We start from the raw sequence: 26,287 nt of genomic DNA on the forward strand, positions 1-26,287 counted from the left end.
AACGTGCTGAGTATATCCATTTTCTATATGCTACTACTTACAATGTTCTGACTATATCTATTCTCGTCAGCTTACAACTTGTTGACAAAATATTTGCTCTATATTTATTAAGAATTTATTATAATAATCATGCAAATATATAAATATATAAATAAGTATATTAAAATATATATACGTCACGGGACGTGACATTAGTTATGAGAAACCGAGGATGATTTATTGCTTCCTTCTAGATAAATATTTAATTAATGCACAAAAGATACTTTTCTACAGATGAAATTTTAAATGGAGGGCTATGCATGACATCCTGTTTTGTTTATATAAATCTTATTCATTGCTTCCTGATAGGTGAAGATTTAGTGAAAATTTCTTTATTTGTTTAGTGCCCAAAAGACGCAGGTGTACAAGGGTAATTTGATGATTTTGATTTATTGCTTCCTTATAGATAAAGCATGTAATCAAAAATGCCTGTCCTCATATATTTAATGCGTGAATAATTCGTAAAAATCATTAGTCTGCAGTCTAGAAACTTCTAGAACTTTGAAACAAAGAGGTAGATATATTGTTATTAGAGACCATGAAACTTACCTTATAGACATCGAGAAGATTCTATACCTGTAGTGGTTCGTGTCCATGCTAAGTCTCTAGAACAATCCTTAGCGACGTCAGGAAATTATACTGTGCAATTTCTGAAAAGAATTTTTCGTGCGCAACTTTAAAGTTATTTTTAACATTTTGTATTGCAAAGAATTATAACCCAAACGTATTTATGATTATAATTTAGAAGGTTCTTGAACTTTCTTGTATCATATTATGCAAAATTGGGCAAGTCTACAGAAAAGTCTATAAAAGGAGGCCAGCTGTTCTATGGCATCAGTTTGATGTCAGATACCAGATCGTGAAGAAAACCAAAAAATCTTAAAAGGCATTATAACGTATTTTTAAAGAACATTCACGAACTGAAACAAGTGATAAAAGTGAGAACAGGTTTACGAACTGTAACAAGAAAGTTTAGTACTGTAAATATTAAAAAGTAAAGCAGAAAAATTGGATTTCATAAAGCGAATCAAAATTGCTGCCAATTACGATTTTAATTCAAAGAACAAGTTTGAGGACGTAGAGCTGAATAAAAAATATGAAATCACAATTTTTAAAAAGGCTGCAACGCAAACTGGAGTGTGGTTCTTTGTCACTGTAGAAAAGAAATTTACCGTTTTTCTACCAGCGAGGATGGCCACTCTGCTAAATAATGATAAAAATCTGTAGCTAAGAATGAAAAAATAGTGTGATGATGGCGATCACTGCATACGGTATTTTAGTGGCTGTTACAATTCAATTGAATGTGTGAAAAAATATATACAAAGTGTGCAGTTTTTAATTATCGCTCAATGTATGCAGGTCTTCAAAGAGATCAGCATCATCATATTTTTTATACACAGGAAATCAAATGCTACATGCAATTAGCTGCAATAGCCCTATATTGATAATATTAATGCATATAGGTCACTGGTTCAGTATTATAAACATGGCTTGCAGTAATTATTTCATTTGTATAATTTGGTGTAGCATTTCTCAAAAACATGCCTAAATTTACTGATACATAATTTATCTCCAACTTTAAATATGGTTTTCTTAACAGCTTGTTTCACTCTATCATCTTCGTATACATCAAACGACAATTTTTTCTCATTTTGCTTACTTACATCTTTTGGTTTTATTTTAATAGCATGATGTTTAGTTTCGTTGTAAGGCAAAATTAAATCTTTAAAAATAGCTATCCACTTATAATTACCCCACAGGATAAATTGCATCCATATTTTATGTTTTAAGGTACGATTAAATCGCTCAAAAATAGATTCTCTTAAATTTTTTTATGTTTATCCTTTATCAAGTATACGTTCCATAGCTGAAGCTAGATATTCACCCTTCTTGGATTAATGGGGGCAGTCTAAGCAAATTTGGAAAATATGTCAATCACAGTTGAGATATACTTGCATCATTCGCTTAATCATTAGTATGTCTGCATTTCAACAACATCAGCATGCCAAGTCCCATCAATTCCACGTATTTCAATATTTCGAAATTGGTCATTTCTTCTAGCTCGCTTGTGCAGGTTCTGCACCAACTGCAGCTTCTCAACGTCCATTTTGGAGTGCGTTCAGTCTGCTGTCTACTTGACGCATGAGGTCTGAATTTCAATACACCAGTTCTTGAATTGATTCAAAATTAATTTTCGCTGTTTTAAAAAATTTATCTGTGAAATTTTTCAAAGTTTTAACCACAATTTTATTATATTCAAATTCACAGCATTATTCTGCTCTTGAGCTTCAGCCACTTTACAAAGCCTTTAATTATTCATGTCATAATGTCCTTCAGATGTGATTTTAAAGGCGATTCCAGGAGAACAACGACTTGCACTTTCTTCTCGTTTAGAATGACATCCGAATACATCAATGCTCATCTTGCAAATTATGAAAATCTTGAAAAAACACTCAATAATATATAATTGTAGCTTTTCGAAGTTCTTTAATAATTTATTATATTTCGTTTGTATGACTTGTATTTCCAGCTATTTGACATGCTAACACAGTAAGCTTAATCGATCTACTAATCCATTCGGTTCATCCCAGTAAATATAATATATCCGAGTTCCCTGTATAGCAATCATGTATTGCCTGATCATACATTCACGTGCTAATGACTTCCGGTTTTTACTTCGTCTATCTGTAATTTTTTATGGAGATGTGGGAATTAATTTTTTTATAAAGTTTTTATATTTAAACGCTTTACTGCTACATAAAATATAGTTCGTGCGCTGTTTGTTAGCAAAGGCTCCGGCGCTAAATGTACAGTAAATTGCTTTTTGTAAAAAATTCGAAATCTATTTTTTTTTGTATTTTCGAACCTGCAGAGCAAAAATTTGAATTTAAAAAGTAAGAAAAATGTGCAGTTTTTAGACAAAGACTTCTGAAAGTTTTAATTTTTACATGCATTTTAATAGAAAAATACTTATTTTAGTTTCTTTTTTTTATTTCAAAAACTTTAAAAGATTTGGCTGAAAGTTTCATATTTTAAAGACCACTCTTACCGAAACAAAAGGTATCTACCCACGAACTATAAATATAAACGATTTTTTTTTAGGCATAACTGATGAATAATTAAACAACCATTTTAAAAAATTCAAAGATATCCTTGCCCTCTGTACCTTACCTACTTACTTTAATATAATTTCCTATCCTCATTGATTAATCAAAAAACCTTGTGTGATTTTAGTGATTGTGAAATGTCGATATTCCTGATTCAATGTTCAAGGGATAACTAAATAACCCTTAAAGTAAATTAAGAAATATATCTTAGTAAGTTAACGTACATTGTACTTATCTTGCAGTCATATCCTACCCTCATATTTTAATCAGAACATCTCTTATGTTTTTGTTCTTTAGAGAATGTTATTTTTCTGGCTTTATTGTCAGTCTGATCGTCAAAATGTGAAACTTTTAGTTTTACTAGTGTTTGTCTAAAAAATGTCCATTTCTCTAATTTTTTTCGTTAGAATTTTGGCTCTGCAGGTTCGAAAATACAAAAGTTAAATTCAGAATTAAAAAATAAATAAAGCCATTTACTGTAAATTTAGCGCGGTGTCCTTTCCATGCAATTTTTCTTTATTCTCGTTTTAAAAAACCAATTCAAAATTTTGGACAGGTTATTTTACAGGTTGTGCTTCAAACTTAATATTGACAAAGACTAACTGGCTTACAAAGAGCATGATATAGCCTTCTTCAAAAACAAAGTAAATATTTAGGCTAGAAACTCAGCTGACAGTGTACTATGTGAGAAAGCTTGGAAACGTGTATTTGCTCAGGAACTAAGCATAGGTGAAAAGATGCTGCTTGGGAAATATCAAACACAATAAAGGTTAAATCGAAATCAGGAATGGGTCTCAGAAATTAAAAAGCTACCACTAATAATGCTCAAACTCTCATTTAATCTGCACTTAGAGGCGCACGCTTCATTGTATAATAAAGGTCTATAAAGGTAATAAAGGAATAACTGGTGGAGATGCTGGAATAGCTAAGGCTGTGAATGATGCCAATTCGACAAAACAACAACTTGTAGAGAGTAAACGACATAATGAAGCGATGGAAGCCTTTATTTCGGAAATGAATTTACTTGAAACCATATAAGAAAGAATTAGAGCTTCATATAAAACCGTATGAACAAGGAGCGGGACTTACACGAAAGTAAAAAAACTCAGAGTAAAGCTACTTTATCGACCCCTACCTGATGCAAATTCACTTGAATTCGGAAAAGCTTTGAAGATTGCGCATTTTTGAGGTGTTTTATGCGAAATGAATTACCAAATAGTGACTGAAGTAATTATGAATGTGCTATTGTTAATCTTGACGATAAAAAAGGACCAGGAACACATGGGCGTGCTTATAAAAAGATTTACAGAAAAATTCGGTATTTCGATAGCTTTGGTAATCTTCAGCCACCTTCGGATTTTTTTAAGTGTCTCGGTGTTATTAGCGTACATTATAACATGAGGGATATAAAAATTACGATATATACGTACTTGCAGATTTGTGTTTGCAATTTCTATGCAATCAATTAAAATCTACATGTACGTTTAATTTATATAAGTGTTAAAATTGGAAATATCAAGTGAATTGAAGGCTAGCTGTCATTATGGATGATTCATGGACACCAACATTGGTCACTAGGTGAAAATAAGGTTTATGCGATTGATGAAATAATTGAAATACCTACAAGAAGTTATGAAATAAGAGACATAAAACTCTATCTGTAGATTACTTTATTACGAAAAGGGTACAGAAATTTCATATTAAACCAGATAATTACACTTTAAAAAGTAAAATTGATATCAGTCACGGTATAATTTTGAACCTAAGGATTCTGTTGGTCATTTGCTGGGTGTTTTCACGCAAACTAGAAGCTAAACAAATTTATTAATTTGTTTAACCGACATGAATCATAAAAATGAATTCTTTGTGTGCTGGTTGTTGCATAACTACAGGCGCATACATTAACCTAGAAGAACATACTTTTTTACCCTTGCTTAGCCATTTTTGGAGTGGGGGATCGAATGATTTCATGTGTTTACAACTTTGGAACAAATTAACATTTTTGGATTGATAAATAGTGAAATCTAAACGCTAGTTCCCGGCGAATAAGAATATGTTAGAAACAAATCAACAAAATTATTTATTAAAAATATAAAACAATTTTTAGAATACGCGTCACGAAAAATGGTCGAAAATGAAATGTCACGCAAAATGAATGAAACTATTCCATTTTCACAAGCCCTCGAATTTCGCCATATAGAACAATCCTCGTAAGCAATTGCAAATAAATAATGATTTTTCAGCTAAATTATAGTGAAATAGAATCAGTAAGGTCTCTGGTACACGGGCAAAATAAAATAATGACCATAATTGTAAGTTTCATAAGTATAATAAATAAAATAATAATATAATTATAAAATAAATAAAATAAAGACACAAAGGGATGAGATTGTACTATAAAAAAACCGTAAATATTTTGATCTGCATGTTTTATTAAAAAATATAATATAATAATAATAATATATTATAAAGAATATTTGCTTTCCTTTTCTACATGATCAACGTATTCGCCTGACCCCAAAAAGGATTGACCAGAACTAACTCATGTGTTCTATATGTATTTTTGGCCTCTAAATCCAAATCCATTGAGCTTTTATCTTCAGCACGTCAGGATATTCTGTCAATCGCGAAAAATGGCAGAAAATCGATTTTTCCATGTGCAAAAACCTGATACCGCTCAAATTCACATAATTTTCATTCTCTAAATTAAGACATCAACAAACAATATAACTACACATCCATAAACCCCAAAATTACAACCCCCTTGACCCAAAAATTTCTTCTCCCCCTCTATTCTCATATCACTCTACACGTAAAAACACTGAATGCAGAAATTCTGAAAACAATCTCCCCTCCCTTCGTCCCCTCCCCCCTTTCCAACCTCATTTATCTTCTCTAGACTTCTTTCATCCCCACAAAAAATAAGCCTACAAATCTTAGAACTATGAAAATCTAGACATAAGTAATATACAAGTTCAAATTCTAGATCTACATATTCTCCCTTACGCTCCCTTCTCACCCCCACCCATATTACCCTTCCTCCTTCCCCAGCCCTTCTATCTCCCTCTATTGTTTTTAATCTCTACAAAAAATAAACCCCCTTCCCCACCCTCTCTCTCTCTTGCTCTGTACTTCTTGGAACCACACAAACCATAAACCTACAAACCTTACAACTATAAACTCTCGACACAAGTACCATACATGTTCAAATTCTAAATCTACATATCCTCTCTCTCCCTCCCTTCCCACCACAATCTTTTCCCTTCCCTTTTTCCTTATTTCCTTCCACACTTCCCACTTCTTCACCTTTCTACCTCTCCGACTTCCGAAAACCGTAATCCTACAAGCCTTAGATCTACAAATTCTAGATCGTTAAATACTCTCTCTTTTTTCCTGCTCCCCCTTCTTGTTCTCTTTTCTTCTCTGCTTCTATAACCTTTACAAATCGTAAACCTACGAAATCTAAATACGAATACACGCACAATATCTCTTCTCATCTAATATTTTCTTGATATATTTCCTTATTTTCCCCTCTATTTTCTCCACTAACCGTTAACCTACCGAACACGTGAGTTTGATCTGGTCAATTTTTTTGGCTTTGTTGTCCTGTGTCATGTAATTATATCTAAATCTTAGGCAATCAAGTTACATACAGAATACTCTTAGGCTTGAAATAAATCATAATTAACAATCAATAACCATCGCTGCTGGTTACTTTGATATAGTCAAACCTCTTAGAATGAAATAGAGTGGTTATTACTTAACTTCAGACTGTCAGATTCACGAAAATTACAGTTGGTAAAATATATGGAACAAGATAAACCTATTCCAATAAGTTTTTAAACTTGGGAGCTGTATGAATATACCCTACTTCAAAATATTTCGAACCATGCTTGGACTGTAAAAACCTCAACAGAATTGGAAAACCGAAACTTGTTATACTTCGATTTCAGACAAACAGAAAAAAAACTTTTAGAAGTTCTAGCAACTTTAATCAGTCCAATCTGATTAATGCCAAACTACTTAAAAATGATCAGTTTTTTCCTTATAGTAATTTGAATCTTGATATTAATGGAAATCAGTATACTCTTCTTTTTGAAATGTATAGAAAACTTTCAATCTAATTACTGTATTCAAGAACCGTAATCATTGCTGTCGATAGGAGAATTTATAGAGTATGCACCTCCAGTAGTAATTGACTCTTTTAAGCAAAATGTGTCACTAATATACGTGTAGAAAATTGTTGGTTTATTTTTAATTCTCACAAAGAATGACTTTTGTTTTATTGTTAAAAAGTCCTGTTTTGCAATTTTTACAACGCATTTACTACAATGTTCAAATTCTCTTGTCTTTCTCTATTTGTTTATACTCTCTCTTTTTTACGGATTAAGGGTCTTTGCATAACCATTACAAGTATTCTTACAAGCAAGCCTTATACTATCTTACGAACTATTCCCTTCATAACGTCTTAAATTATAATTATTATTTCTGAACGCTTCTTCATCCATTCCTCCCACGACGATTTTCATTCAGAACCCATTTAATTATTTTTTCTGTACACTCCCCTCCCCCTTCGTCCCTTTAAACTTTACTAATGCATGCAACCATGTTCCCTGATCATACCTACATACTTTACAAACATTCTCTTCTACATGTATCCAATACCTGCATGCTCTTACACCCTCTCCCATTCTAAATCTCACTACTCTATTCCATTTTCTCTGTTTTTTAATCTTTTTCAGGTATTCTGGTCCCCCTTACCTTTTAACCATTCTATACCCACCGACATGAGTGTGATACCTCTATATTCCTCCACCCTTTTGCCTTCTCCTTTGTTAATCAACGTTACTACCAGCGCTGTCTTCCACTCCTACGGCCACTATTCTCCTTTCCATAACTGTTTTCAAGTGCTTCACATCTCTTCCCTCATCCCTACTCCATATTTCAGTGCTTCATTCTTCAAACCATTTTCCTCTGTTGCCTTCTTTCTTTTAAACCTTGCAATCGCAACATTCATCTCATCCATAATAATCTCATTTTCAATTTTCTCGTCCCCATTCACCACTTTTCTTCCTTCTCCCTTTATCCTATATTCCACTCCTCATAACAGCCCCTTGAAGTGCTTCGTCCACTCTTTCATTTCTGTTTTTTCATTTATACCCTTCCCTCCTTCTCTTTCCACATTTATCACTTCCCATTCCCTTCCTTGCCTTACTGCTTTCTCTAACTCTTCCATATTCTTGTCTTTCTCCTTCTGTCTTTTCTCTTTCATCGTTATTTCGTGCTCTCTCTTTCTCCTGTGGAGTTCTCCTTTTTCCATTTCTTCTTTCCTGCGTTTTCTTACACACTCCTTCATCCTTTCTTTACTTTTCCTGCATTTATCGTCCCACCAGCCTCTCCTAAGTACTTTTTCTTTTTCTTTCGGTCACACCTCTTCCCTTATCTTATCTATCGCTCCTTACAGTTTTTCTAGCAGTGTGTCAACTACTTCCTCTACCAAACTCCCTATCTCCTCATTTTTTCTCTAAATTTTCTCAACTTCCCCCCGTCCCGAAACATCCATTTTTAATTTCTTTTCTTCCTTTCCTTTTCTCTTTTCTCTACTGCGCTTTGAGTCATCACATCTCATTGTCGCGATTACCTATACTAGCGTACGAGTATTCACCTTCTGCATCTCCCCTTGTACTGCCGTTACAAATTAACCATTCCACCTACCCCAATAAGTCCAGTACCCTCCGGTCCTTGTGAATTATTTGTGAGTTGTTGTAAAACTTACAACCGTAAAAAATCACCTCCGAAGAAAGACGTTGTTGTTAAGCCCAAAGTATTGAATGAGTTTAACATGCGCGCTTAAGTGGATCTGCAGCGAAGTTTCTACGCTTGGGACCCTTGAAATCAAAACACGCTAGTAATGTAGAAGGAGAATTATCGTAGATATTTTTCACCTATCGAGCACCGCTAATCTTGCAAAGCGAGAAACAAATGAAAATTTTGCACAAGTTAATGCCGGTGATTATATAATATTACCTGTTCCAGCTGTAGATTAGGGTCCTCTAGATTTTAGTCATATTTTTGGAATCTTGACTCGTTTGGAAAATGGCATTTATCAAACAGGAACCAATTACAGTTTTTAAGGGTTGGTTTTCTCGAACCGGGATTCAAAATTTAGAAACCAGTGTGATGGAAATAACTGGCATACTTAATCATAGTGTACTTTTGTTAAGAAAGACAGCAACTGAACAATCAGTCAGCGGCAGTCAAGGTTTTAATAAATGTAATTGTAAAGCTGCACAAAATTAATGTGAAACGAAATGTTCCGCTTGTTTTAAAGCTTGTATATTATAAAATTCACGTTGTCGTGAGAGTTTATCTTGTTGTAACAAGCTAACATAAATAAAAGGAAATATTTAAGAAAGCTCATTTTTTCATTTTTCAATTCTTGGTTTTTCGAAGTTTAAATTTTATGCCGGCTTTAGGGTAAACCCAAACCAGAATTGTTCTAAACTTTTATGATTGCTTCAGAGCGACTTGTATGATAATTTCATTGTATAAAAAAAATGTCTAAAACTTAAGATGGTTATAGCCCAATATTTCGAAGCCATTTTTTGTTTTAGTTGGATTTTTTAAAATGTTGAATAGCCTGCACTTGGCTGCCCCAGTATATATTAGACAGGAACACACAAAAAGTCGTCTGAACTTTTGACCAGATCATGTGGATGTTATGCTTTTGAGGTCGTTAAATCCGAATCCGGCGGACGTCTGTCTCCATCAGATCAGCATTTTTTTCTAGCCTCGAAAAATACTCCAAAAATGCCAAAATACCCCTTTTTGTTCCTAAAAAAACTAACCCGACCACATTTTGTTAGGTTTCTCGGGTCGCTGGATTACACTAGTATAATTTTTATAAATCCCTGTTCAGAGTTTTTGGGTCACTGAATCGATCTGGGGCCTTTTTTACTCGGAAAGGTCCAAGTTCACACCTAACTTCAATTTATACCCTACCAAGATGGCCAAAGCAGTCCGTTTTGATATTCAAAAATGACCAATGGCCAAATTTTAATTTTTTACAGGTCTCTTAAATTGATCTTATCTTTTCTTTTATCCCTTTGCATTATAAATCATGGCTAATATAAAAAAATTTGAACATAACCTCTAAAGTCACCTCAATCTATGAGCCTGTTCGATCCGTTAGTTCGACAAGGAGAAGCGGCCTTGATCTTTGGTCGTATACGACACTAGTAAGTTTATGACGCCACCAAATCCGAATTTGAGGTTACTGTGTTCTCTTAGAGTCAGAATAGGATAATCTGAAAACTATTATATGAGAGCCGAATAAAACCGAAAACATATGAAAAAAGTAAACAAAATTTATTCTCAGCAAAAAACGGGCTATTGAGCCACTCGGAAATTTTATTCAAGGTTAGGATGAATCCCTAACTCGGAGAGCATAAAGTACCTCAAATTCGGTTTTGGCAACGTCATATACTTGCTTATCACGTATGCGTCTAAACATCGAGGCCGTTTCTCCTTCTCGAACTAAAGGATCGGCTAGGCTCGCGAATTGAGTTGACTCTTGAGTTTATGTACGACTTTGTTTAGGTTAACCATGATTTATGAAACAAAGGGATACGAGGAAAGATAGGATCAATCGTAATGACCTAAAAAATTTGCAAATTTAGCCATTGGTCATATTAGAATAACAAAAAAGACTGCTACATAAGATAACTTCGTTTGGGCTTATGTTGCCCCTAGAAATGGAAGATCGTTTATTCTGGCTAATTGAAGGCAGTTTTGAGGTAAGATTTGACGGTTTTGAGGTCAGAGGCAGAAAGGCTCTGAAAAGGGATTAATGAGCATTATACTCAAGTCCAATGACCCAAAAAACCTGCAAAAATGTGGTCGGGCTACATTTTCTATGAACAAAAAGGGCCACTTTAACTATTTTTTGAGGTTAGAAAAAAATCCTGAATTGATAGGGCCAAACGGCCACCGGATTCTGATTAAGTGACCTCAAAACATAGCATCAACATGCTCTGGTCAAAAGTTCAAAGAACTTTTTTTGTGTGCCTGTGTTATCAGTCACGGACACATCTTTTTGAAATGCAATCAAGTGATCTTATAAAAGCAGTCTGCCTAATTTCGCATATTGAACAAAGTCGACTTTTTAATCCATCATTCACGGACTGAGTTCCAGTCAAGCGCATGATGGGGAGAGGGGCCTACAGCTTAAAGTGGGATCCGAAACACCAGAACCACGGTAAACAGTACACAGAAAAAGTTCCAGCGGTACCGTATCAGGGATCGGTTTAGATTAGTCTACACTAATGATTTAATATTGACTAAGTTTTATTAATTTTTAGTATAGAAAATTAAACTTCATTTGCACAAATTACAGGACATCACTATTTTTAATGACATACAGCTTATGACGTATTTTTTATAGTTTTCTTAATTATAATTATCCAGTTTTGACTTTGAAATAGCTTATTTTAAAGCTAGTTTATTATTTAATTCACTTTATCACAAAAGCAAACCAAGTTATAATAGATGACTATAAATAAAACGAAAGATAAAAAAGATTACTTCTTAAAAAACTTTGTAATGTTTCTAAGGATTGTAATTATATTTCTAATTATCATCAATAAAAAAGCACTAAAAAAGACACAATATTACTTGTGCTTTTCCTTGCCTATTTTAAAAATCAGATAATTTTTTTTTAATTTTCTCACTAACAAACTTCGTTTCATATAACTATATAAATTAAATTATGAATGACTTAACATTTCTTATAGAAACTCTTTTTATTATTTTTTACTAAAAATATATCCATGAAAAACAAATGAAAATTCTCAATCCTTAAAATATATGATGAGCCGTATGCATAGTAATCTACTAGGCTGAAACGTTGTAGTCGAATACCTGCCTAGCCGCTTGTTGGCTGCCTTCATCCGTCCACTAGATGAAAGTGAGCAGGTGGAGGTATACAGCTGGCTATTCAGCATCGATTAGCCAACTCTGTATCTCTACCTATCTCACAACTCCACTGATATATCCACATGACTCATTCTTTCTATCACCCTCTGAAACAGGAATACCAGGTACACAAACTCTTTCGCCTCCTGAACTGCCTTTACCCACTCCCCTCCCTTATACCTCCCACCTCCTTTCCTGAACAGCATAACGTAGGACTGTTCCGCATTTAATTCTGAAATATTTTTATCCAAGTATCTTCTTAACATTTTCATCATCCTCTTTAAAGCCTCCTCGCTCTTTGCTAGCAACACTATGTCATCTGCATATGCAGGATGATATCCTGACTACTCCTACTGTAACTCCTCCTACCACTCCGGCCGCTAGCTTACTTTCCATATCTGTGATTAAAATTGCAGGAAAGTGTTGGACTAAACGGGCACCCTTGCCTTAACCCCCAATTCATCCAGATAGCCTCCGAGATTTCCCCTCTTCCTCTAACGCTATCTTCAGTCTACTCATATAATCCAGTACCCTCTCAAACAGGCCTTTCGCTACTCCCCTCTCTTCCATCGCCTCGTAACACCTCCACCTATCCACCGAAGTGAACGCTCCTTTTAGATCTACAACAAACGCGAACACTTAATCACCCTTTTTAGCTAAACTTCTATCCCCCACCCGTTGTAATACGTAAATATTCTCGATAGTACTCCTTTACTCCCTGAGGCCCGCCTGCGTCTCTAGCAATATTCCTTTCCCCCGATTCGTCAATGCCATCGCATATATAATTGGTGATTAACCATTGTCTTTTAATCTTACAAAAAAATATCCGAATCTCATCGACACCAGTTTCACTCTTCTCTAGTTTTTTTAAATATCCCGCTTTTTTATGTTAGTAGACCAATGTTTGATTGAAGTTTATTATTTTTCGCCCAGAGATAGATGCTGCTTTGCCTGCCTCAAGATTTCGTTCAGCCTTCTAATATCTTGAGTGCATTGATGATCGAGTATGAAACCTCAGAAGTAGTTGCATGTTCATGTAAAACTTTATATGCATCGTTACATATTCGAATAATCTTCTTGTAGTTCAGTGAATACTTTTTGAATAATAAGTTGTCAATCGCTTGTTAGAAGACAATGCAATTAATATTCGAACAGATGGCACTGAGTGTACATTTAAAATAAGAAGAAGCATTAACCGCTTTTCAGCAGACATCAGGTATCTTATCTTCAGTTCGTTGGTGACATACACGTACGTCACTAATTTATGTTTATGTTAGTAATAATAAACTTTTAGAAGGTCAAAAAAGTTTAAATTAACGTGTACAAATTTACTATCAAAAGAAGACTGTTGTGAAATATTCACTTACTATAGATTCACTTACTTACTCTCTTTATCTAGGAAAATAGCTCCTTCTTTGTCGTAATGTTCTAGAAGATTCTATATTATAATGGACATGTTTTTGCAATGTCAAAAATGTAATGCGTCATAAGAAAAACACAAATAACCTTGAAGATTTTTGCGAAAAATAAAAAAACGCTTTATATTTGCTCTCCTTATCTATTAATGTTTGCCTCAAAGTTCTAGAAGATTCAAAATTATAGTAAAAAAATGTTGACCTCTGAATTAAATTATTTAGACGGAAATGATTGCAAATTTTTAATCTTCAACTTACAACAGGTAAAACTAACCTTTCTAAATAAGAGATGAAAAAAGTGCCGAAAACGATCATATATCCGTTAATAAAAATATGCATGCTGGCTTATCTCTCTCTCTTTCTCAAAATTGTTCGTAGTATCTTATTTCTATATGTGACACATCGAGAGGTAGCCGCACCCAATATTATTGCAAAGAATGATTATCAAACATTGTCGGTTGGTCAAAAAATCAAACTTTTAAGAACATTAAGGAAGATCTCTACAGAGAGATAGCAGAGTCTAATGGACACGATGTCATACATAGCCCTCCATATCAAATTTCACCTGTACACCTGTATCTTTTGCGCATTAATTAAATATTTATCTAAAAGGAGGCCATAAATCATCCCGGTTTTCTCATAAGCACATAACGCACTATAAAATGCTAGGACAAAGTGAAATATAACCTTGAATGTATGTACGCGAAATGCTCAAGTGTGACAAGAAATAACCTTCAACCTGTTGACATAAATTCGGGTTGCGCTATTGCCCAATATTATTCTGTGAAGTCAGCCGTGGAAAATTTCTCCATGTCGCTAAAGTAGAGTAGGTCCAGTACGCCTCTTGTATGACGTCATCAAGAATGTTGTAGAAACATGGCTCTCTCCCTCTCCCTGAAGTTATTCCTCTAATCGATCCATAACCCCTGTTATAATTCCCCTACTAGCCCTTCCTTTCTTCTTTCTTTTGACGGCCTCCTGTAGCCTCTACCTATACCCCCTTTGCAACTTTCACTCTATACTACCCTATTCCTTTCTCTCTAGCTACGTCTCTACCAGTACAGTAACATCAAATTCCTGAATATACCTCCAGTAATCCTCATATTTCCTCTTTACCCCTGCTACGTTCCAGTACAGCACCTTTAACTCTTCTCCACTCTATCTTACTCCCACCCTCCTACTTCCCACGAAACAAGTTGCTCTGCACTTCCTTCAACACCTCCTCCTCCTCGTCCCATACCCACATTTTCTCGTCTATTTTTATTTTCCGATTTACTACCTTCGCCGCTCTTCCTTCACTTCTCTTCTTCCTAGCCCTGTCATTGAGCATTATCTGCACATCACTTTCCCGCCTCGTCAAATCTTGATCGATGAAAAGCTTCTTTTCCTTTATCCTATTTTTGTGACGCTCTTATTACGCTCTTATTATTTCTCCTATCTGCCTTCTCTCTTCTCTCCATCCTCAACTACATTGCCCTTATCCTTTCCCTAATCGCTCTCTTCTCCTTTTCATACCTACACTCTCCCACTTTTTCTTCTATCATAATCCACCTTCTCCCAAATACCTTGGCTCTAGCCTGCCCCCTGTCAACTACTTCCATTTCCGACCTGTCCTACACCCTTTCCAGCTTTTTTCCGCCCTTTCCTTCCACACGCTCAAATCTTCTTCCATCGCCTTTATTTTATCCTCTTTTTCCTTCCTTACTGACGCCAACTCCCTCTGCAATCCTTCTACATTACCTCTCATCTCTTTTACTTCTTTTTCCCATATCTCATCTCTTGCCCTCAGGTCCTCCCTCATACTTCCCATCTGCTCCATAGCACCCCTTACTTCCTCCCTCAACACTCTGATCTCACCAATCAGCAACCCAATAGCCTACTTCTCCGCTTGTCCCTCCATGCACAGTTGGCTGTCATGTTCTTCTGGAAATTTCCTCCCCGTCTATTTCACTACCAGCACTGTCAGTACTCTCGCTACCCACCTCCTGCTCTTCCGTCGGTAACTGTAATCTATCCATACACCCAAATACGCACTGCAGCCAACAGATGTATCTTAAGGCTGCTGTCACTCACCGCCTTAAAATGTAGGTTTCTTTGCCCTATTTCATGCCTCAGATCCCCTGCAGACACCCGTTTCTCACCCCTGATAACCCCCATCACTGCAAAAATCACCCTTGTCCGCTATGAAGGTCCAAACTCCTGACCACAAAACTACCCCGCTTCCTTGAAAACCTAACCTCACTTTTCCTATTTAGCCAAATCCCAAAACCGCCCGTCACTGCACACTTTATCACTACAGCCACCAATATGCAAATGCCTACACACACACATATTACAGTTGCATCTATTATAAATATTATACATTAAAAATACAATTACATATTAATATTTTATTCCAACCTGAAAAAGAAAAAATCGCGTTATTATCTTTTCCTGACGCGTTTTTTATAGATCTAAAAGGCGCGTTCTCTTCGGTGGATAGGGGAAGGTTGTGGGACTCAATAGAAGAAAGGGAAGTGGAGAGAGGCCTGATCGAGAGGGTAAGGGAGGTATATGAGACGAAATATAGGGTAGGGGAGAGGAGGGAATCTATGAGGGTTTCTGAATGGATAGGGGATTGAGGCAAGGGTTCCCGCTTAGCCCAAAGCTTTTTGAAAATTTAATCGCGAACATGGAAAGTAAGCTAGCGGCCGGAGTGCTAGGATGAGTTACCGTAGGAGGAGTCAGGATATGGTCACCTGCATATGCAGATGACATAGTGCTGCTAACAAAGAGCGACGAGGCTTTAAAGGATGAGGCAAGTGTATAGGCTGGGGAAGAGATTGTTCGCAGATGATTTTGTAAGGAGAATGAAATTGTTTGATTCGCTAATGATGAGTGTCTTATTTTACGGAGTGGAGTTTCGGGAGTGAAGATAATTGAGGCGGTAAATAGGATACTGGAGAGGTATGTAAAGTGAACACTGGTGTTGGCAAGGGATACGCCGACCTATATTGTCAGGAGAGAAGCAGAAAGAACGAGTTTAGGGATTATAACGGGGAGTCGAGCGTGTAAATTTGAAGCGAACTTTTTTGAAGAGGGCGGACGTGAGTTGGTTTGGGAGTGTCGGTGGGAGAAGGAGAACAGACAAGGGGTGCCAAGATGGAGTTGGAAAAGGAAAGGTATTTTAGAACGCATCGATTGCAGATGGATGAAGTGAGAAGGATGCAAGAGAAAGGAAGGTATATGAGTTAGTTCAAAAGAATAGTATGAAGAAAGAGAAGACAGAAGGAGAGGAGAGAATAGGAAAGTCAGGGTTTAACAGGAACTATATATGGATTGAATGAGATGCGGTTACATTGATGATTTTAATAGGTTCTGGCTTTCTAGAGAGAAGAGAATATATTAATTGTGCGGGAAACAGGATGCAAAAGTAGAGCACTGGTTGGAGGAGTGTGAAGGGGTGGAAAGGGTGGGATAAGAATGGAGGTATTGCTGCATGAAAGGGGGGGATAAAAGGGCAGTAGCATGGGTGAAGGGGGTTTTGGTTAAGATGAAGAAGAAAAGAAGGAAGAGGAATGGAGAAGGAAAATTTGCAAATATGAGAGGAAGTAGGTGTAACAAATCTGTAAATATTGTAAATAGTAGATAAGTATTAGGTGTTAGCCGCGGAGGTAGAGGCTGGCAGTGCGAGGCATGGTGAGAAAATAGCGACATGCGTGCGAGGCGAAGTTAGGCTCTACAAAGCTATAAAAGCGAGCGGATTAGATATAAGGTGTGGATGGGTGTTATTTTTTAAAAGGTAGTTGTAAGAAAATTCTGTAAAAAATGGAAGTGTAAACAAGTCAATTTTTTAAGGCCAGCAGGCCGAAAAATAAACGTTGATCTATCTGTCTAATCTTTCTAATTCTAAGCGAAAATTATCAAGTTTTTAGTATAATTATTATTAATATGGAAAGAGTATTTCTCTGTATTGCATTGACAATAATACTTTTTTCTCAGCTATATCCTAGATTTCCATCGAACTCTTGTAAGAATAAATATTATAATGCCTTTACAACCGATAGTTTCTCCGTGCATATGACAAGCTACGATTATACTTCCTTAAACCAACCAATCCCGAGGCAACCAGGGCGTAAGTCGTGAACTCATTCTCCTTCTATAAATTAGCTCCGTCTTCAGATCTTGGAGGACAATATCAGGCTTCATAGCACTGATACGCTGAGTGGTGGAGAATGAGAAATGCCAGTACATCTTACACTGACCATTCTGCTTAAAGAGTTCGAGTTCTTCCTGGGCATATGACAAGACATGTATTAGATTAATACCACAGAAGTGTCGACGACGGCAATATAACATATTTAAAGCCGCATTGTGTCTCTCAATATACCCGTAGCACGCATACTCAATTTAGCGGATTTGAGAAACATGTTAGAAAGACACAATGACAGCTCTTCTCGACGTACACTGCCGTAGAATTTCCCTTGAAGGGGCCTTTTTAGCATGTTCTCTTAGTAGAAGCGAATGTTCTGCTACCTGTATAAGACTCTTGAGAACCGACGGTGTTAGTAATATTAGGCCATGTGTAGGGTCGCTGGAATCAAATGGGTGACCAAACTCCTTTGCAGCCTTATCTACGGCACTCAGAAAATCTCTACAACCTTTATCTCGAGGGAGGTACATACGAGGTACGAAAGATCTAGGATGATGAAATCAAAGTGTTGACCGCCTAGATTTTATTCTTCCCAGAAAATTCAGAAGCCCAGATTTTTCTCAGAATTTGGTGATACCCTTTTTAAGGGCCGCTTTTAAAACGTGCACATTCTGAGTTTCCGCCTGTAGTTTTGCATGATATGCATATGTTTCTCCATTACCAAGTTGTTAAATAGTATTTCCATATATGAGTTGAACATGCTGATCCTCATGCTATGATGTAGGTGCTAGTCTTTCATTGTGTAAGTGAAAGCATGCACACTTGTTTAGTCCAAAGCTCACGCCAATCGCTTTAGACTACCTATGTACTGAGGCCAAAAGGAGGCTAAGATCCTCTTTTGAAGAGGCAAATAGTTTAAGGTCGTCCATGTATAAAAGGTTGTTGATCTTAGGCTCTCTTCTGTTCGGAGGACTACACAGGTATCAAGAACATTTCCCTTAAAGAGCAATCGATAGAGTCAAGAGGGAGATTCAGAAAATCATCGATCATTGAGAGTCTTCTTGAAAGACTCCCCTATTCTATGTGATATAACTGGCAGCCACTTGTATTTTGTCAGATGTTATGATAAATCTTATTCGCCACAAGAACCTAAGCTCTTTCATACATCTCAATATTTTTTAAAACACCTTCAGGTACTCAAGGAGTTTGATAAGCAGCTCACGGCTCGTGTTATCGAATGACTTACGGTAATCAATCCTAGTCATGGACAGATGAGGTCGATACGTAATCGAGTCCTGGGTGATACACTCATCAATAATAGGTTCTCGTTACTACATCTAGCATTCTTGCACCTACGTTGTTCGACTATTGAGGTCCATACCGCCTCGATAGATTTTAATATCCTCTCTTCGAGGATACCAAAAAATAGCCTGTAGTTGGTGTTTAAACAAGCTGTATGCCGGTAGTTCTTTGCACTCGTATATTCACTGCTTAAAAAAGTAGTACATTTACATAAGCTAGATTTCGGTGCGTGAAAGTGAACATCTATCACTAAAAGTTGTTGATTTTATCTGTTCCTGGCGTTAAAATGTTCTTAGTTCTAGCGACAATTTTAGGTCCTCTTCTTCAGGGTCCTCACGCAGAGCGTACCGGAATATTTATTCGGTAGATTGTCATTTATAGAAGATAAGCGATCTAGAAAATATCTTGTAATGAGCGCATCTTAAACAGCTTAAAAAACCCGCTGGCTTCTTATTCTATCCCCACTGCAGGTGAGGAAATGACTAAACGCCTGCGCACGATAGCATAATTTCTCTCTTCATAAAAAGTAATCTGATTCTTGTCTTCTTTTATTTTTTAAGCTCCGAATTTTAATATAAACTCTAGAGTAGTTCCCATTATTATACCAGAATCTGTCCCTTTCTAGTTCTGCGACGATCTCGAAAATTTTATATACAAACACTAGTTTTTATAAGTTTCTTTTACATATAGCTTTAAATAGATTAAGAGGGTTAGGTTTCAAAGCAGCTTTAAGCTGTACCTCGCCATTTGGGTTCTCACGTTGTCTTTCCTGCGATGATGTTGTAGGTATACAATTGCGAGCGGCCACGAGCGTTGGAGGTGACAACAGTCACCTTTGGATGTTTTCTTAGAGCTACCATCTGCCACTCCATGGGTTTTTAATCGCTCGCTTCCTGATGGTCAAGAAAGTTTCTTACAATGCGACAGGTGTTTACTAAAACCGCCTTTTGAGCTGCTGCCAATATCTTACTGGATCCTAAATGTTCAAGATGTTCAGTGCATCTTGCGTGCACATTGCCTGTAGCAGAAATCACAATGGGACGAATAGATGCATAATTCACATTTCACCATATGGTCTTTACTTTATGCCTTAACTCGCTATACTTGCGGATCTCAGTTGTATAGGTTGACTGCAAATTTCGGTTAAGCGGACAAGCAATGTCGATGATGTAGACTTGTCCACCTTTTTCTTCTCGCATCACGATGTCAGGTCGATTGGCCCGGATGCAATGATCCGTTTGGATAGTAAAATCCCAATATAAGACGTAATCTTCGCTTTCTAAAACGGGCATTGGAATGTATCTATAGAAGGGCATCCATTCTTTTAAAAGTCCTAGGTTCAGGGAAAGTTGTTGATGTATAATGCCCGCTACATCAATAATGTGCTTGATGGATTCATTGGTATGTCCACATAATCGGCACCTGGTGCTGACAACCCTGTCCTGTATTGCAATGACAAATCCTTCCATCTCTGGATACAGAACACTCTTTCTTAGCCAAATATTAGATGTCTCACTATCCACTTCATTTTGATCTAACGTGTTGGGGTGCTCTGCATTGATGGCTTTCTGCCTCCATTGTATTTCTAATACCTCTATGGTTTCTGCCCTGATTAAATGCACAACTTCAGGTCAACTTCAGGTACAACTTCAGGTCATCCATGTAAAGAAGATGGGTCACTTGATGACTATCCTCATCATCATGAATTCTGAACCAATGAGACATGCTGTTTAATGTTTTTCTCAATGGATTCAACGCTAAACAGAACCATAGTGCGCTGAAGGAGTCTCCTTGAAATATACCCGTCGTAAAGCGTATTGATCTAGTTATCCTTCGTTGTACATGATCAAAATACTTGATTCTTGTACCCCATAGCCTCATCGCGTGTCTTAGAAATTCAATAATGCGTGGGCAGATTTTGTAAAGTTTTAAGACTTCAAGTAAATAGTCATGAGGCACGAAAGGAAACGCTTGCTTGTAGACAATGTATGCCATGTGTAAGTTCCTTTGATGCTTACGAGCTTGAGTCATGGCAATAGCGCAAATAGTGACTAGATCTTTGCAGCCTCTAGAGTTTTACGACATCTTTTTGGTTCTTCTATAAGAATGTCATTCTCGTCGCAACGAGAATATAAATTATCTGCAATGATAGCTGTGAGACATTTATAAATTGTTAGAAGACAGGCTATCGGGCGAAAGTCAGATGGATATTGAGCGTCAGGTTTTTTTGGTATCATATACGTAGTACCTTGGAGCATAAAACCTGTTATCAGACCTGGGTGTTCAATGATCTTCTAAAAACACCTTGCCAACGCAACATGCACACTCGTCAGGTACTTGTACTAGAAGTTGTGCATCATTTCCAGATCTGGAACATTCCAATTACGTGCCCTTTTCAAAACCGCTGAAACATCCATAGCTGTGATGTTTGTCAGATGCATTTCAGGGCTATTGCTTGCCCTCGCTTTCTCCAGTTTGAACCAAGCAGTGTCCAAATTGCATCTGCTCATTTTTCCCCAAACACCCGACTAGTAGTTAGTCATATCATCCAATTGAGGGACTTCGGTTCCTTGTTGGTTATGTGGATTTACTCTCAGTTTACGATAGAACCTTCTTTCAGCTCTGTGAAAGTTTTGAATTTGTTGCCTTCGCGCATTACTTTTCTTGTACCGACGCAGTCTGGCAGTAAAAACATCAAGTCTCTGTCGTTGAAAGTCTAAAATTTCATCCAATATTGCTGGTGTTAATGTCTCGATGGGCCGAGAGTGGATGATTTTAGTAACTTGGTTCATCAGCTTTCTGGTTGTTACATCTGCACAGTATACAAGAGATTGAACTTCTAACGCAGTGTGTGCTACGTTCAAAAATACGTAGGTAAAACCTTGCTGTCGAGATGTGCTATTAGTGCACACAGATCATTTGTGATGTTCATTTTGGGCAGAGAATGCCTTAGTGTTGGTTCTACATATCTGAACTCTAGTAAAACATGACACAAATTCCTTTCCAGGTGCTGTAGTTCTTCTGAGATTTCCCTATCCACATCATCGTTAGTAATATCCGGATGTGGTTCTAATGGATCCGGTGAATGATGTTCATTATCCCTAGCAGCTATGCCTTCAGCATCAATCAAGTCTTCGTTATCCACGTCTTCCACGGCGAGCTCATCAATAGGAAGCTGCCGTTCCACTTCCATTTTGATATGTTATGTCCATTTGAGTCGCTTTTTTGGTTGCTAAACCTCTGCTTCTGCCGCTGGTTGTATAAGGTCATCCACCTCTGGAGGATGTGGTGGTGTTGGATCATCCATAGGTTGAGGATGAACATCAATTGCTCCTGCTTGACCGTTTGACGCGGCTTTCTCTAACTGATGTTCATTGCCGTCGTTTTTCCACGCCAAATTAACCTGTTGTTTAATCTTCATTGCTCGGTCTTCTGTAACATGTAGATTAGTGCTGATGCCTTTCACCTTAGCGATAAGATCTCTTAGTGCGACTTTTTGTATATTAGGGTACTTTGACGCACCAATTCCTCTTTCATTGTGGTATCCCAATTGATGCTCTCCCACGGTATTTCTGTCGAAGTGGTTGGCTGCAAATAGCTAGCGTTAGCCAAAGCATCCTCAGCAGGCGCAGTTGATGTTCCACTGCTTACCGCTTTTCGCAGATGTTCTTGCTAGCCAACTGTTTGATTAGTGAGATCTGCCTGACCATCTCGCAGCTCACCATCGCCACCATCCCGCATGCTGTGGCCCACAGCTGTGGTTCCAGGGGCGCCCTGACGATCCTCGGGAAGCGACAAGCGTTTCAAAATCTTTAATATACTCTCCATTTTTTATTTATGGGTCTCGATGTTCTACTTACTCCCTCTCCTCTTCGTTACCAGCCTATTTTGCATGGGAAACCCTGTAAGTAGCAATGCTACCGCCAACATAGCCGCCAAAGTCATGAGAGGAAAGCTCAAGCTCTATCGCATTATTATTATATAATAATAATTGTTATTATTATTATTATTACACCATTAAGGTGTAAACGTGTTTCACTCTGTGGGGAAGGGAGTAATATGAGGAAGCGATACACAATTTTTAGATTGATCCAGAATTCTCGTGTTATTTATTTAAATAACAAGTTCCTTTCGCAACACTGCACCGACCCAGGTTGCTGAACAATCTCTCTAGCAATCACCCCAAATGAAGATCCACATAAAATCTTCATGTGAGATTCCCCACTTGGGTCCATTAGTATGCAAGGTCTTTTGTATCAGGTGTTATTCACTCTACTGACATTCTTTTTTTAAACTATTTGCCACCATACTTTTCTGTACATGCATACTTCTCAAGCTTTTTTACGTCCATGCATTTTTTCATGCAGACTCTTGTGTTTCTGTGGCTTCTTATGTCTCTTCTAACTACTAGCGTCTACTAGAGTCTCTTCTGCATTACATTCATTGAGAGTTATCTCGTTACTCACTTTGTCCAATAGAGTTTTTCCGCATATTAGGCGCAAGAATCTCATGTCATATGCGTTAATTTTACTCTTATCTTTTCTTTGATAAGTCCATGTCTCGCTACCGTATACTACATTCGGTACAAATATAGAATTATGTATTGTCATTTTAGCTTTATTTCATATACTTTTACTTCTGATGAGGGACCCTGCTCTACCAATAACCTTCTTATCTTCCTGTATGCGTCTATGAAAATCCTCATCTATCTTCCCGTTCCTCGTAAATAATATACCAAGGTATACGAACTTATCAACTTGTTCAATTCTCTCATCATTTAATACAAGATTGCATAATTTTTTCTCGCTCTTACCTTCGAACACCATTGTTTTTGTTTTATTTGCGTTAATTTTAAGGCCCATGCTCTTCATGCTTGCATTCTGTTTATTCAACATACTTTGCAAGTCTTCGATTGGCTCTGCCATGACAACTTTATCATCTGCGAACGCTAAACAACGTACCCTTACTGTTTTGAAATCGAGACCTTCTTCGTCCAAAAGAGCCATTCTTAAACACTTGGCCATGAATAATATAAATAACCATGAAGACATAACGCATCCTTGTCTAACTCCTTAAATAATATCGCAACAGTCGCTCAAATTCCCATTTACCCTTACACTCGATTTGCTACCCGTACATATTGTTTTTATAGCTTGTAGGGCCATTCATGACTCCGTACTCTTTCAGGACTTCTTAAAGTTTACTCCTATCTACCTTGTCAAAAGCTTTTTCTAGGTCAACAAATGCACAGAAAACTTTTTTTCCTACTCTTAAACTTTTTTCTGTGATTTGCCTTAAGCTGAATATTTGATCCGTACATGACCTTCCTGGCACAAACTCACTTTGGACTTCTCAAATCATTTCTTCTGTTATTTTTATTGCCCTACAAATGCGTATTTTTGAGTCTATTTTACTCACGGTACTTAATAAGCTAATCTGTCTGTAATTATTGCAGTCGCTCTCATCTCCCTTTCTTTTGTATATTGATACGATAATCGCTTTTTCCAATCGTCTGGGATGTCTCCTATCTCGAATCATAAATTTATCAATTCGCAGTCTATGTGGTATGTTCTCGGCACCGTGTTTAAGCATTTCAGCGTTAATATGGTCTACCTCGGTAGCCTTACCGTTTTTCAATCTATTGATTATATGCCTAACCTTATTGACACAGACTTTCGCAATTGAGTTTTCTAACGCATCGTGTTCTACATCGCAGATGTGGTGTCCTATAGCTTCCCCCGACAGCCTTACCGTTCTTGATGCTGTTAATTATATGCCTAACCTCAGTGACACAGACTTTCTCAAATGTGTTTTCTAACGCATCGTGTTCTACAACGCAGCTGTGGTTACCTATAGCTTCATCTCCGAATTGTCTCCTAAAATAGTCTCTGAAAGCGTCTAGTATCCCGTCTGCATCATAAAGCATTTCCCCATTACTATTTCTCATTTTGATAAATTCTGTACTTTTATTTCCCTTAATTTTTTTATAAAACAGTTTCTTGCTTCCTTCCAAGTCATTTTCGTATTTTCTTCTCTTCTTCTGCTCTAATTTTATCTTTAATTTCCTTAATTAATCCTGAGTATCCTCTTTTTGTTTCTGTAAACATGTATACATCTATTTCTTTTCTTATTTCTAAGACCTGGTCCATGCGCCCTCTGTATCTTTGTTTCTTATAAGCTCCTCCCATGTTGTCCTATCTATGCTTTCGATTATCTTATTTTCGAAATCTATTTGTATATTCGGTTTCTGCAGGTTATCAATTTTGATTCGCGTTTGTTTTGTTTTTTTGGTTCTCTTTTTTCTCCATCTCCGACCTAAGTTAATTTTGGAGATCAGAAGGTAATGGTCAGTATTGCATTCAGAACCCCTCATGAGTCTTGTAGCTTTCACCAGCTCTCTTAGTATTTCATCCGTAACAACAAAGTCAATTATACTGTGGCTATTTCCTTTGGACCAGGTGTACATTTAGGTCATTTTATTACTAAGCCAAGTATTTCTAATAAACACACCCCTTTCTAAGCATAAGCCTACTAATTTATCTCGGTTATAGTTTGTTCTTGGATCCCCAAAATTACCTAGTACTCTTTCTGTATCTTGATTTTGGATGCCTACCCATCCATTAATATCTCATAGCAGAATAACAAAAAAAATTCTCCTGGCTGCAAAAGTGATTTAACAAGCATCCAACTTGAAAGATATCTTCATTATCAAAGTACAAGTTCAAAAAAATGCAAACAATTAAAAGGTGGGTATTTTGAGAAAATCGTTTTTTAATTTTTTTCAGAAAAACTACTGCCATTCTATACATTTTCATCATTTTTTTTAATTTTCCGGTGGATTTTGAAAGAAGAAGATGAACGATATAAGAATTAAAGAGAAAATATTCAATACCTCAGTTAGGGCGAATATTATAAACGTTTGCAGAAAAAATTCTGGTTTTTGGAAAACCACTCCACAGCATTCAAATACGCATAAATTTTTAGGAAACATTTGGTTTGAAAATCAGAAAAACACGTATCGCCTCATTTCCTCTAAAAAAACAACATATTTCGCTCTCGAGAGATTCTGCGATTTCAAGTCTCTGTCTGATTTGAAATGGATTCAGTCCGCCTGAATACTTTGTACGCTTGAAGGTGTTTTATAAAGAAGCAGTCATGAACATTTTTAACAACAAGTTTATGAATAAAATAATATTTAGATACTTGGACTCCTTCTTCAATCTGATTCAATATTATTATTCATATTCCTCACTAATAAACTTCGTACGTTGAAACCGTTAAACATTACACAAATACTTTAGCCGGGGGGGGGGGGGGGG

The 26,287-nt window shown here is 36.8% G+C and overlaps 1 protein-coding gene across 3 annotated transcripts in view; it reads right to left on the reverse strand.

The window, feature by feature from the left end:
• The window catches only part of LOC117175209 (uncharacterized protein CG43867), a 629,535-nt gene that overhangs the window by 429,899 nt on the left and 173,349 nt on the right, over positions 1–26,287 (reverse strand). For 2 of the 3 annotated variants that reach the window (XM_033364852.1, XM_033364851.1), the window contains exon 3: positions 589–689. The exons of the other annotated variant lie outside the window; for it this stretch is intronic. The gene's annotated coding sequence lies outside the window, so the exon portion shown is untranslated. The remainder of the gene's footprint in view (positions 1–588; positions 690–26,287) is intronic. 3 annotated transcript variants of the gene reach the window in all.

The sequence above is a fragment of the Belonocnema kinseyi genome, chromosome 6 (assembly GCF_010883055.1).
Source record: "Belonocnema kinseyi isolate 2016_QV_RU_SX_M_011 chromosome 6, B_treatae_v1, whole genome shotgun sequence".
In the NCBI taxonomy this organism is placed as follows: Eukaryota; Metazoa; Arthropoda; class Insecta; order Hymenoptera; family Cynipidae; genus Belonocnema; species Belonocnema kinseyi.